Source organism: Phaseolus vulgaris, chromosome 7 (genome assembly GCF_051622355.1).
Source record: "Phaseolus vulgaris cultivar YP4 chromosome 7, ASM5162235v1, whole genome shotgun sequence".
Lineage (NCBI taxonomy): Eukaryota > Viridiplantae > Streptophyta > Magnoliopsida > Fabales > Fabaceae > Phaseolus > Phaseolus vulgaris.
Window position 1 is genome coordinate 28545686 of NC_143504.1, and position 14280 is coordinate 28559965.

Below are 14280 nucleotides of genomic sequence, written 5' to 3' on the forward strand. Positions count from 1 at the left end.
AGTCAGTGACGGTATCACCAAATACTAAGAACTGGAACCGTGCAAATCTCTCTCACAAACAGCTCTGTCACTCGCAAACGTAAAGTGTATGAACTGAACGTGCGTACCTTAGAAAATCTGTTAGGAACTCTTATATACCTGGTGGTTTTCTCTCTCCTGGCAGTTACAGGCTTGGACACGTGGCCTGCATCCAACCGTACACGTGCCATCATCTGGAGGCTCACTGACTTGGCGCTGCTTCTACTCTCATTTTGGCTAAGTTACCTATGCATGGTGCTGCCCAGTGCACAGCTAACTCAGGAGTGCGATCTCTACTGAAACTGGCGAGGTAGGGCCTTCATACACCTTCCCTGTGGTCTCGCCGGCCGCCTTCATAATCTGCTTCTCCTTTAACTTCGGCGATGTGCTTGTTCTGGCGATCTCCGACTGTCTGGTCGCCTGAGTCCGCATCTGGCGACTTCATCCCCAAACTGGCGATCGCCTATTCTGGTACGCTGGAGACCGGAACACGCCAACTTAACTATCGGCGACTACACGTGCCTCCTGACTTCCTTCTCAACTGCCAACCTGGCGCCTTGTCGACACGCCTACACTGTAATAGGATGCCACGTCATCGCATCCGACCACCAGGGCGGTACAAGATCTTTGACTAGTCATAAAAGCTCTTAAATTTTCAAGATTTTGGAATATATTCCTTTACGACATGTTGTAACTTCTTTCAGAACATAATCAGCTTTCAACACTGCTTCATTGACCAAGGAATCTTTCATAATTGTGATCTGCAACAGCCAGAAATAAAAAAGAAATTAAATTCATTTCTTCACAGTGTTGTCAGACACAAAACAATTAGTTGTTTCGTGGAAACAAGCGGTTGTTTTTCTGCAGCAGTAAAACAAATTTTGAAATTTTAATCATGAGCAAAAAGGATTCAAAGCAGATGTATTTGAACATTCTAAGAGAGATATTTAAGCATGAATATCAATTTAAAAAGGAATTTAAAGATAGAGATAAGAAAGTTCTTATTCTTTTTTATGTTCCTTCAATGGGTCATATGTCTTTTGATCAAGAAGCCTCTTTTGACCATTGAGAGCCTTGGACTGATACATAACATTGATTCAGCTTCAATGTTAATCTTTTTCTTCCAAGAACTTGATCAGATGACTCAGTTCCTCATATTCCTCTAGATTCCCTGCATAAACATGAATTCAAGCAACAAGGTTTTGTCCCCTTACAAATTTGGGTCCACATGGTTTACTGTTTTCATTTGAAACCTCACAACCTTTAGGAATCCATTTCATAAAGCCTCTGGGAACCGAAAATTTTCTTATTTTGCAGAATCTAATAGAATGGCCTTTCTTCATGGAATAAAAGCATGTAACAATCGGTTGTTTCGACTTAACAATCGATTATTTTACTGGCTTTCTTGAAAAACTTTTTGAAAACTTATCTTGCTTGTTTTGTGGATTAAAACCTAATCCAGCTCTTCCAAAAACAGTTTTGAGATGCCAAGACATTCTCAAAGTTAGATTTTCCTTTAGAAAGCTTATCCAAAGTACTTACAAGATAATGCACTTTCTTTTCAAGATTTTCACAATTTTCACAAATGAGAGTGTCACACTTGCATGAAGAGTTTTCTTAGATGTGTTTCTAGTTTTTCAAAATCCCTTTTTGATTTTTCCAGCTCTTCTTCAAGTTCCTTCACTCTCTTTTCAAGGCAGCTGTTAAGATCTTTCAATCGGTTGTTTGAAAGAACCAATCGATTAGCTTCATCATGTGTTTCTTGAAAAGCTTCAAGCAATTCACCATAATTTTGCTCATTTAAAGAAGCACATGAACTTACCTCACTTGAGCTACAAGACTCATCATCTCCTCCAGCAATCAAGCATATGTTTGCTTTTTCTTCTTCACTTGATGATGAACTTGATGAGGAGACTTCATTCTCATCCCAAGCTATGTAGGCCCTTTTTGTCTTTCCCTTCTTTTCTTTGTAGCTTGACTTCTTCTCCTTGCTTTCTTTGTTTGGGCAATCTCCCTTTATGATGGAGATCAAGCCCAAGAGAACATGGAGGCCACTCATCAAGCTCAAGAAGAGGTGGAGGCGCAAATGGAGGACGCCCATGGAGGTCAAAGTCCACCTCAAAGGATTACAAGAAGCATGTTCAAAGCCTTGGGAGCTAGAGGACATTTATTTTCTCTTTTTGTAGTGTCTTTAGTTGAAGGTGCTTAGAGGGAAACCTTAGAAACCTCTTTTGTTATAGCATCTTTTAGGCTTTAGTTAGGAGCTTTAGGGGGGTGTATTAGTAGATAGGTGTAGGAGTAGAATAGGGGGTGCCAAAGTGAAGGAAAGGATCACACCTTCCTTGCTTTGCAAATAGGCGCCGGTTCTAGTTTGAATTGGAGGGAATTTTGAATTGTTTTAGCTTTCATTTTTCAGCACCTTAGGCTATAAATAGAGGTGCCTTCCTTGTAAAATTCAGATTTGAATTCATCTAAAGAAACTATACTCAAAATTGGAGTGAGCATTTGGAGAGCTTTTGAGCTTCTACTCTAGTCTTATCTTGAAGGACCATGGTTTCCTCAAGTGGCGGCTTGCACACTCATCTAGGAGCATCCATACTTCTAGTGGCGTGATCATCCAACCATTCTTCCATCTTCATGAGCATTCTCTTCTCCTTCCTTTCTTCTTCTTCAATTTGTTCATGTTGCCTTGTGTTTTGAGTTGTTGTTGTTTCGGTTCTTCTAATTTTCCAGCACCTACATTCTGTTTGTTTCTTAATTCTGTTCGGTACATTTGATTTTAATTCAATTCTGTTCGGTCTCTTCTTTTTATTTTCCTTTGTTGATTCAATTTGACAATACTTGGTTCATCCAAATGAGTTTGGGATTTGGTACTTGTTATTGGTGAGTTCTTGACTTAGAACCATGATCCAACTTCTAAGAAAGTGCCTCTATATTTTCCAGCTCAAGGTGATTCCTCAAAGTGTCAAGAATCTTGTTCTATGTGGCTATTGGAATCACATCACTTTATGTGCCCTTGCTCACCACAACCAAAACAGGTATAGTTATTGGAATTAAAATCATTGGATTTTTTGTTTCCATACCTTTCTTTGTTGTTGTCTTTGTTGCGGTTCCTTTTCAAGAATTTGCTAAACTTTCTGGATAGCAAACTAAGGTTCTCTTCATCACTATCATCACTAGATTCTTGCTTGCTTTTGTGCTTGACAACTTTTAAGGCAATACTCCTTACATGCTTGTCTTCGCTTTCTTGAACATTGAGTCGATTCATTTCTAACTCATGTTCCCTAAGCTTGCCAAACAAGGAAGCCATACTCAATGATGTTAGATCTTTAGATTCAGATATAGCAGTTACCTTAGGTTTCCAAGACCTATCAAGACACTTGAGGATCTTGATGTTTAACTCTTCTTTTTCAAAGGTTTTGTCAAGGCTCATGAGATGATTGATGATGTGCGTGAACCTTTTCTGAACTTCAGCAATTGTCTCACCCTTGAGCATTCTGAACATTTCATACTCTTGGATTAGAGTATGCTTCCTAGCTCTTTTCACCTCATTGGTACTTTCATGAGTTACCTCCAAAGTGTCCTACATTTCCTTTGTTGATTTGCATTGAGAGACCCTGAAAAATTCATCTGAATTCAAGGCAGAAGTTATTATGTTTTTAGCAATGCAATCAAATTTGGCATTCTTGCTTTCAGAATCAATCTATTGAGACCAAGGTTTTTCAATGGAAGATCCATCTTTTTCAAATTTTGGAACAAAGGGGCCATTTTCAATTACATCCCAAATTCCTTTGTCAAGTGATTCCACAAAGATTTTCATTCTGACTTTCCAAAATTGGTAGTTCAAATCACAAAACAGAGGTGGTCTATTGATTGAAGCACCTTCCCCAAAAGGTAGTCTATCAGCCATTAGAAAATAGTTTTTGGATCACACTTGAATAAATTTCAAGAACCAACTCTGATACCAATTGTTAGAATGTATGACTTTAAACTAGAGGGGGGTGAATGGTTTAAAGAGGGTTTTCACAAACAAATAAGTCTAGAATGAAATTACTTCAAGAATAACTTGATTAAAAAATCAGTTAGCCAAAACACAAAGCAAATAAGCACATCACCAGAAAAACAATCGGTTGTTTATACCAATTCACAAATATAAGACAAAAATTAAAGAGTTTAAGGATAGAGAGAATGCACACAGAGGTTTATACAGGTTCACTCTTAACCAAGAGCTACATCCAGTCTTCCCATAAACCACTGGGGAATCCACTAAGCAATCAACCCTAGATTACTTACAACACCACCAAAGAAATGACCTTGATCCCCTCAAGACACACACTTCCTTTGGCTTCAGCACAACACCACTAAGAATGCTGATCTTGACAACCTCAATAACACACAACACTTCTCAGCTATACACACAGAGTTTCTTTCAAAGTACAGAGGATTACACTTGTTACAGAACAGATCTAAAATCAATACAAGATGAAAATCCAATATCACACTCTCTTTGATCCAACAATCTCAAAGCAATCTCTAACTTTTTCAAAAGCAAAATCAGTGAAAAACTCAAATTTGTTTTTCTTTAATTAAGACTTAGTTATTTGTTACACTAACTGAACAAACTATTAATTGCATTTAAGATTGGTCAAAGCATTAAAAACTGGAGCGTAAACAGTTAGAAAAAACATTTAATGCTCAGTCAAAGCACAAAACAGTTTTCTGTTATGGTCCCAAAACAAACAATCGGTTGTTTCCACGAATCAATCGGTTGTTTTGGTTTGACAACAAGTCAACCATCAAAAACAGTTTTCAACCTTTCTGAAAACACCTAAGTATAAAATAATCGGTTGTTTCGACAAAACAACAGGTTGTTTTTCACTTAGTTTGAAAAACACTTTTCAATTAAAAGGTTTGAGAATGCTTATGCTTTGGATTCAATCAAGAGTGGATTTATACAATTAATCTACCCCAGATCCTATATAAAGATAGCTCAGTAACAACAAGCACATCCAGCCTTTCATCAACCTTCAAAGGGTTTGGATTCTTCAAAGCTTGAACACACTTGGTTCAACAATCTCCCCCTATTTGATGAAGACAAATCCCTAGTGCTTGTGTTAGATCTGATTGAATCTGAAGCAGTACCTGCAAAAAAAAACATATATACAATCCAATGCTTCCTACAACAGCAGGTTAGATTTTCACACATTGAAAGCTCATTTTCATACAAACAATCAGTTGTTTATACGAAACAATCGGTTGTTTCTATCAGCAGAAACAGATTTAATATCAGAGATTTCAGCAGATTTAAACAGTTTCAGAGAAAGATACACAAGAACCAATCAATTCTCCCCCTATTTGTCTTCACAAATAGACTCTAATATGTATTAAAACAGATTTAAGATAGATTATTAAGGTCAAGGATACCTAACTCATTTCTTAGAAAGAAGAACCTCTCTTTTGGTAATGGTTTTGTGAAGATATCAGCTAGCTGCAATTTTGTCTCTACAAACTTCACTTCACAGTCTCCATTGCTTACATGATCCCTGATGAAATGATGGTGTATCTCAATATGCTTGGTCCTTGAGTGCTGAATCTGATTTTTGGTGAGATTGATGACACTTGTGTTGTCACACATTAAAGGAACCTTGCTGATTTGCAATCCAAAGTCTGCAAGTTGTTGTTTGAGCCACAAAATCTGTGCACCACAGCTTCCAGCAGCTATGTACTCAGCCTCAGCAGTAGAGAGAGCTACACATGTTTGCTTCTTACTATGCCATGAGATAAGGCTTGAACCAAGAAGGTGGCAAGTGCCACTTGTGCTCTTTCTATCTAGCTTGCATCCTGCAAAGTCAAAATCTGAATAACCAATTAAATGAATGGGAGAGTGAGAAGGATACCATAACTCAACAGTTGATGCTCCTTTGACATATTTCAGAATTCTTTTTGTAGCTTTGAAGTGTGACTCCTTAGGATTTGTTTGATATCTTGCACAAAGACACACCGCAAACATAATGTTTGGTCTAATTGTTGTTAGATATAGCAAAGAGCCAATCAACCCTCTGTATTTGGTTTGATCTACTCCTTTTCCAGCAGCATCTGTATCCATATAGCAACTTGATGACATAAGAGTGCTTGCTTCTTTGCAACTCTCCATTTCAAATTTCTTAAGAATTTCTTTGCAATACTTTGATTGGCATAGAAAGATCCCATCCTTTGTTTGCTTAATCTGCAATCCAAGAAAGAAAGACAATTCTCCCATCACAGACATTTCAAACTCACCTTTCATAGCAGCCACAAATTCTTCACACAAACTATCTTGTGTTGCACCAAAGATGATGTCATCAACATAGATTTGCACAAGGATAATTTCAGAATTTGACTTTTTGATGAAGAGAGTCTTGTCTATCATTCCCCTTTCATAGCCATGTGACAACAGGAAGTTGCTAAGCCTCTCATACCACTGCCTTGGAGCTTGCTTCAGTCCATACAATGCCTTTTTCAACTTGAAGACATGATTGGGATGTTGATGATCTTCAAAGCCTGGTGGTTGATCCACATACACTTCCTCATTGATTTAGCCATTCAAGAAAGCACTCTTGACATCTATTTGGAAGAGCTTAAAACCACTCATACATGCAAAGCCCAACAACAACCTCACAGCCTCCAATCTGGCAACAGGAGCAAAGGTTTCACCATAATCAATGCCCTCCTCTTGATTGTAACCTTTGGCAATTAGCCTTGCTTTGTTCCTTGTGATCACACCATCTTCATCCAACTTGTTTCTGAATACCCACTTCGAACCTATGATGTTCATCTCAACTGTTTTAGGGACAAGAAACCATACCCCATTCCTTGCAAACTGATTCAACTCTTCATGCATAGCTTCAACCCACTTTTCATCCTCGAGAGCTTCATCAATTGACTTTGGTTCCATTTGAGAGACCAAAGCAGTGTGCCTGCAGAAGTTTGAGATGGAGCTACGTGTTGAGACACCTTCCTTTATTTGCCCTATGATGTTTTCCACTGACAGATCTCTAAGAATCCTCCATTCTTTGGGCAACTCACTCTGTTGCAAAATTTCAATCGGTTGTTTTTGCAAATCAACCAGTTGTGTTTATGCACTAATGCCCAGCTTTTCCAAACTGATGTTATGCTCATCCTCTTCAGCACTGGTCTTCAGGATTTGGATGCTTTTGTGATCTACCTCATCAAAGACAACATGAACAAACTCTTCTACAGTCATTAGCCTCTTGTTGTAGATTTTGTATGCACGACTTGTGAGAGAATAACCTATAAAGATGCCAAGATTAGCTTTTTCATCAAACTTCCTTAAGCTTTCCTTTCCATTGTTGAGAACAAAACAGCTGCAACCGAAAACTCTGAGATGATTGATGTTAGGCTTCCTTCCATAGAAGATCTCATAAGGAGTCCTCTTCAAAATTGGCCTAATTAGCACTCTATTCATCACATAACAAGAAGTGTTAACTGCTTCAACCCAAAAATACTTAGGAAGAGAAGATTCACTAAGCATTGTTCTTGTTAGCTCTTCAAGGGACCTATTCTTCCTCTCTACCACACCATTCTGTTGTGGAGTTCTTGGAGCAGAGAAATTATGCAGAATTCCCATCTTTTCATAGAACTTGCTGAACTTTTCATTTTGGAATTCTCTTCCATGATCACTTCTTATTGAGCCTATGTTGTTGTTCTTTGTGTTTTGCAACCTTCTTGCAAACTTCTTGAATGCAGAAAAGGCATCACTTTTTTATTCCAAGAAGAGAGTCCAAGTGAACCTAGAAAAATCATCCACAATAACAAGAGCATAATAATTTCCACCAAGGCTCATGGTTCTTGAAGGTCCAAAAAGATCCATGTGAAGTAGCTCAAGAGGTTTTAAAGAAGAAACAACATTTTTTATTTTAAAAGAGCTTTTCACTTGTTCCCCCTTTTGGCAAGCCTCACAAATATGATCATTCTCAAACTTGAGCTTTGGTAGCCCAATCACTAGATTCCTTGAAATTAGCTTGTTCAAGTGATTCATGTGAATATGAGCAATTCTTCTATGCCAAAGGCAAGACTCATCTTGCTTGGATAGAAGACAACCAATTGAACATGGTGAAGAGATATCTAGAAGATAAACATTATTGATTCTCTTACCTACCAACATTACCTCTTTAGTGTTGGGGAGACAAATTTCACATGTGTTTGTTTTGAAGATAACTTGAAATCCCTGTCACACAATTGACTAATGCTTAGCAGATTGTGTTTTAAACCTTCTACATAGAGCACATCATGGATGACCAAGATATCTTTGTCTCCTATGGATCCTCTCCCAAAAATTCTCCCCTTGTTGTTGTCCCCATAGGTAACGTGCCCTTCTTGCTTAAAGGAGATGCTCAGGAACTGTGATTTGTCCCTAGTCATGTGCTTGGAGCATCCACTGTCCAAGTACCATTGTTGCATGCTCTCCTCCAAGTTTTCCTACAAAGAAGATTTTCAAGTACAAAGATTTGGTCCCCTTATGAATGTGGGTCCATTTGGTTTACATTCATCATTTGAACCTTTACTGCACTTAGGAATCCACTTCATAAAGCCCCTAGGAACAACATATTTTGTGATTTTACGGAACCTAACAGAATGACCTCTTTTCATGCAGTAGAAGCATGTAACAACCGGTTGTTTCGATGGTCCAATCGGTTGTTTTTCTGGCATTTTCGAAAATGACTTTGAAAATCTATCTTGCTTGTTTTGCGGGTTAAAACCCAATCTAGCTTTTCCAAAAACACAGTTTTGAGATGCCAAGACATTCTCAAAGTTGGATTGACCTTTAGAAAGCTTATCCACAATTTTAACAAGATAGTGAACTTTCTTTTCAAGATTTTCGCAATTTTCACAAACAAGAGTGTCACACTTGCAAGAGGAGTTTTTGTAAACTATTTCAAGGTTTTCAAAACCTGTTTTTGAATTTTCCAATTCCTCTTCCAGTGTCTTGACTCTTTTTTCAAGCCAGCTATTCATTCCTTTTAACCGATTGTTCAAGAGGGCCAATCGGTTGGCTTCTTCATGTGTTTCTTGAAAGGCTTGAAGCAATTGACTATAGTTTTCAGAGTTTGAGGAGTTAGATGAACTTACACTACTTGAGTCATCTTCCTTTCTGGCCATGAAGCAGAGGTTGAGGCTTTTCTTGTTTTGCCTTCTTTTCCTTCTTGCTTGACTTCTTGACCTTACTTCCTTTGATTCATTGATGTTCCCATGAGTAGCTTTGAGTGTGTCCCACATCTCTTTAGCAGTTTTGCATTTTGATATCCTGAAAAACTCATTAGTATCTAGTGCAGAAGCTATTATGTTTTGAGCAGTACAATCAAGCTTGGCCATTTTACATTCTTCATTGGTCCATTGGGACCAAGGTTTTGCAATAAAAGAACCATTGTTTTTAAGCTTTGGAATGAAAGGATCATTCTCGATTGAATCCCAAATTCCTTAATCAATAGATTCCACAAAGATTTTCATTCTAGCCTCCCAATACTTGTAATTCAATCCACAGAATAAAGGTGGTTTGTAGATTGAAGCACCTTCCTCAAAAGATAGTTTTCCAGCCACAGAAAAAGATTTTCGGATCAAACTTGATTATCTTTCAAGTACCAAGCTCTTGATGCCAATTGTTAGAAAGTATGGCTTTCAACTAGAGGGGGGTGAATGGTTTAAAGAGGGTTTTCGCAGAATTTTAATCCAAGAATGAAATTACTTCGAGAATAACTTGATTAAGAAATCAGTTTGCCAAAATACAAAGCAAAAAGCACAGCACCAGAAAAACAATCGGTTGTTTCGCAGAAACAATCAGTTGTTTATACCAGTTCACAAATATAAAAACTGAATTTAAAGAGTTAAAGGATAAAGAGAATGCACACAGAGGTTTATACTGGTTCACTCTGAACCAAGAGCTACATCCAGTCTTCCCTTAAACCACTAGGGAATCCACTAAGCAATCAACCCTAGATTACTTATAACACAACAAAAGAAGTGACTTTGATCCCCTCAAGACACAGACTTCCTTTGGTCCAGCACAACACCACTAAGAATGCTGATCTTGATCCCCTCAAAAACACACAACACTTCTCAGTTATACACACAAAGTTTCTTTCAAAAGTACAAAGGATTACACTTGTTACAGAACAAATCTGAAATCAATACAAGATGAAAATCCTATCTCACACTCTTTGATCAATGCAATCTATAAGCAATTCTCAACTTTTCAAAATCTCAAAATCAGTGAAAAACTCAAATCTATTTTTCTGTATATATTCAAAGTTGTTTGTTGCATAATCTTAACAAACTATTAATTGCATTTAAAGATTGGTCAAAGCATTAAAAACTGGAGCGTAAACAGTTAGAAAAACATTTAATGCTCAGTCAAAGCACAAAACAATTTTTTGTTATGGTCCCAAAACAAAAAATCAGTTGTTTCCACGAATCAATCGGTTGTAGGTATGTTGTTGGCAAAGGAAATGGGCGCGAGGAGTCTGGTAGCGAAGAGCGACTTCCTACTGGTCACAGATCAGGTGACTGGTGAATATCATGCCAATGACCCTCAGATGGCTGCCTACTTAGGGTATGTTCAGATTTTGAAGGGGTCTTTCGCGGTGTTCGAGTTGGTGCACGTCCCAAGAGAGCAGAATGCTCGAGCAGACTTGCTGACTAAGCTCGCCAGCTCGGGCAAGGGGGGCAGGTAGAGGATGGTCATACAGGAAACCCTGAAGACACCTCAAACATTTACTGCCGATAACTGGGTGCACCAGGTCAGCACATCGAGAGGGATCTCGACGAGTCATCGGTCACTGACCCAGGAGAAACTGCAGACGCCCAGGATAAGCACATTCCCAGTGCTTGGGGAAGAATCATTGCAGGTCTGCATGGCTGAAGAAGGAGGAGGGACATGGATGACGCCCTACAAGCGCTACTTGGTTGATGGGATACTCCCTCTGGAACCCATAGAAGCCAGAAAAATAAAGAAAAATGCTGCCAAGTACACTCTCATCAACGGGGAGCTGTTCAGACACAGGTTCACCCACCCGATCTTGGTATACGTAAGCGGAGACCAATGCCCACACATAATGACAAAGTTCCACGAAGGGATATGCGGGAGTCACATTGGTGGACGGTCTCTAGCGTCAAAAGCTATTTGTGCGGGATATTATTGGCCCATAGTAAGGGAAGGCTGCACAAGGTACACACAACAGTGCAAACAGTGTCAGCAACACGCTGACTGACACAAGGTGCCGCCAGAGGAGCTCAGGTCGATTTACAGCCCTTGGCCTTTCCATACATGGGGAATCGATATCCTGGGGACCCTTTCCTCTGGCGATAAGGCAGATGAAGTACCTCGTGGTCGCCATAGAGTACTTCACGAAGTGGATCAAGGCTGAGCCCGTAGCCCAGATCACAGCCCACAAGGTCACACACTTTGTGTGGAAGAACATAATGTGCCGCTTCGGGGTACCAAAGTGCTTGGTGTCTGATAACGACACGCAGTTTGCAAGCCAACAACTGGGTAAACTATCCTCGGAGGTTAGAATTAAACAGGTGTTCGCATTAGTAGAACACCCTTAGACGAATGGGCAGGTCGAGTCTGCCAACAAAGTCTTTCTCAGAGGTCCGAAGAGAAGGCTTGAGAAGGCCAAGGGAGCCTGGACAGAGGAGGTTCCTAGAATTGTGTGGGCTTACCACACCACTCCCCAATCCACCACCAGAGAGACACTCTTCAGCTTGGTGTATGGGTCGGACGCGATGATTCCAGTGGAGATCCAGGAGAGCTCGCCGCGTTTCCTAAACTTCGTGGCTGAAGAGTCCAACGAAGAAAGAAAGGTGAACTTGGACCTATTGGACGAAGTCAGGGAGGAAGCTAGAATCAAAGCTGAAGCATTGAAGAGAAGGGAGGAGTACAAGCACAACTCGAAGCTGAAGCCTCGCCAGTTCCAGGTCGCTGACCTAGTAATGCGGAAGGCCCACCCATATCAGCTAGAGAACAAAGCTCTCCCCCAAGTGGACTGGTCCTTTTAGAGTGACCGAGGCCCTTGGGAATGGAGCATACAGGCTGAAGACGCTGGAGGGAGGCGCGATCCCTCGCACATGGAATGCAGCCAACCTCAAGTTTTATTTCAGTTAAACGACAACATTGTACATTGTCTTAGGGGACACTTTTTTTCCCTTATAAAGGTTTTTTAATGAGGTCACCCAATAAACTTCGATTGAAATATTTTCTCGAATTTTGTACAATGTAGTTACGAACTTGTTTCCCTTACGTTAGAGGTCTCGAGAGGGGAAAGGTAGGTTCGTAGAGAACACCTCCCCCCCTCGAGTGAGAACGCTAAGGTTGAACGAAATAATTCACCAGTTAAATCCTCCTCGCCTTGAGCAAAGATGAGGTAAGTTAAGAACTTGTTCCCTTGCATTAGAGGTCTCAAGTGCGGGAAAGGTAGGTTCGTAGAGAACACCTCCCCCCTCGAGTGAGAGCGTTAAGGTAGAATGAAGTAGTTTTCCAGTTAAATCCTCATCGCCCTTGAGCGATGAAGAGGTCAATTACAGACCGTTCGCTTGGGTTAGAAGTCTCGAGAGTGGAAGGGTAAGTTCGCCAGAGAATACCTTTCCTTTGAGTGAGAACGCCAAGACTGAACAAGTATGGTTCACCAAATAAATCTTTCTCGCCCTGGGACGATGCTGGGGCCAGTTACGAGCTTGTTCCCTTGGGGTGGAAGGTCCAAAGGAGGGCATGACGGTCCGTAGAGAACGCCTCCCCCTTTGAGTGAAAACGCCAGGGTAAGGAAACAAGATTCACCAGTTAAACCCCTTAACTCTAAGCAGTAAGGGAGAGACTAGCTAAGGTATCATGTGTACACCTTTGCGGCCTTGAAGGAGGAGATAAGGTGGGGCGGGGGTGGAGAAGCGTGCTACCTAAAGTGTAAAGGATCGTTAGCGTTGTTAGTGGAAGTCAGTGTGTATTGCAACAGTTATTTACTTAACATAAACTGAGAAGAGCAAGCGACGTTAAGTCATGACCGTTGGATCAAGACACGTGTGCACAGACCTAAACGGGCAGAGAGAAGTGTCACTTCAGTGCATTGTTCATGTCCTGCCATACAGAGCCACGTAGGTTGCTAGGGGCGAGGACTTAGTCTCTTCGCTGAACAAGTTACAGGTCGAGACTGGGGCTTATGTACCGACCAGTCCTCGGGTCTAGTTGACCGCCAGTAATGGTGATGGGGCCACGTAAGCTGAGACCCACGAACGGCATGGACTAGTGTCTCGCAAGGCACGTGAGTCAAGGAGCCGAGGAGTGGTCAGTCGTCGATCACCAACATAGTAAGGGCCACGAGACATCGGACACCGGTGACTCAAACAAGAGAGCTGGGCCACGAGAGGTGGATCCCGAACAATACACCAGTTATCAATTAAGGAGAAGCCTAGGCCACGAGGGCCCCATGCATGCATGGTAGGTGTCACGTTCAGGCGCGACACGAATAAAGGCCATCGAAAGAGATACGACTCGTGAGGGCCACGTTTTAGGGTCAAGCTGCATGCATGGCACGTGGACAACTAGGGGACTCCCAGGGCGGATGATCCCAGAGATCAGGTGCATGAGTTGGCATCCAGGTGGTCATCCCACAAGAGGTTGCACTCTAGTGGGAAGCCTTACGTGCTAGGTTACCCTAAAAGGTGAGTAATAGCGGTGCTAGGGCCCACCCTCATAAAACCCTAATTTGGGAAGCGGAAACAGTGGAAACCCTAGACTATATAAATGGTAGTAACGAACCTAACCAGGTACGCTATTCAGTTGCGCAACTTTACACACAGAGAACTTTTTATAGTTTACCTTTGGTGTTTCCTAGCCCTAAGATTGACTTGAGCGTCAGAGTGCAAACGACCTCTAGGGCGCCCTTTGATTTTGTGATTTCAGGTGTTTATAATCGAGAGAAAGGCACGAACGAAGCCACAGAGAATCGGGCGTGGGAGTATCGTGAGACATACGAGGGCAACCGAGTCAACCGGCAGGAACAAAAGGCATAGTCGATTATGCCTATGAAATCTTTGGATAATCGATTATGTGATATTTTTAAGACAAAGGATAATCGGTTATCTATCTATCTATCTATCTATATGTATATATATTTATATTTATATATATATATATATTTATATATATAATTTAAAGAATCATAAATAATATTAAAATTATCTAAATACATTTATTTAACTAAAAAAATTAAAATA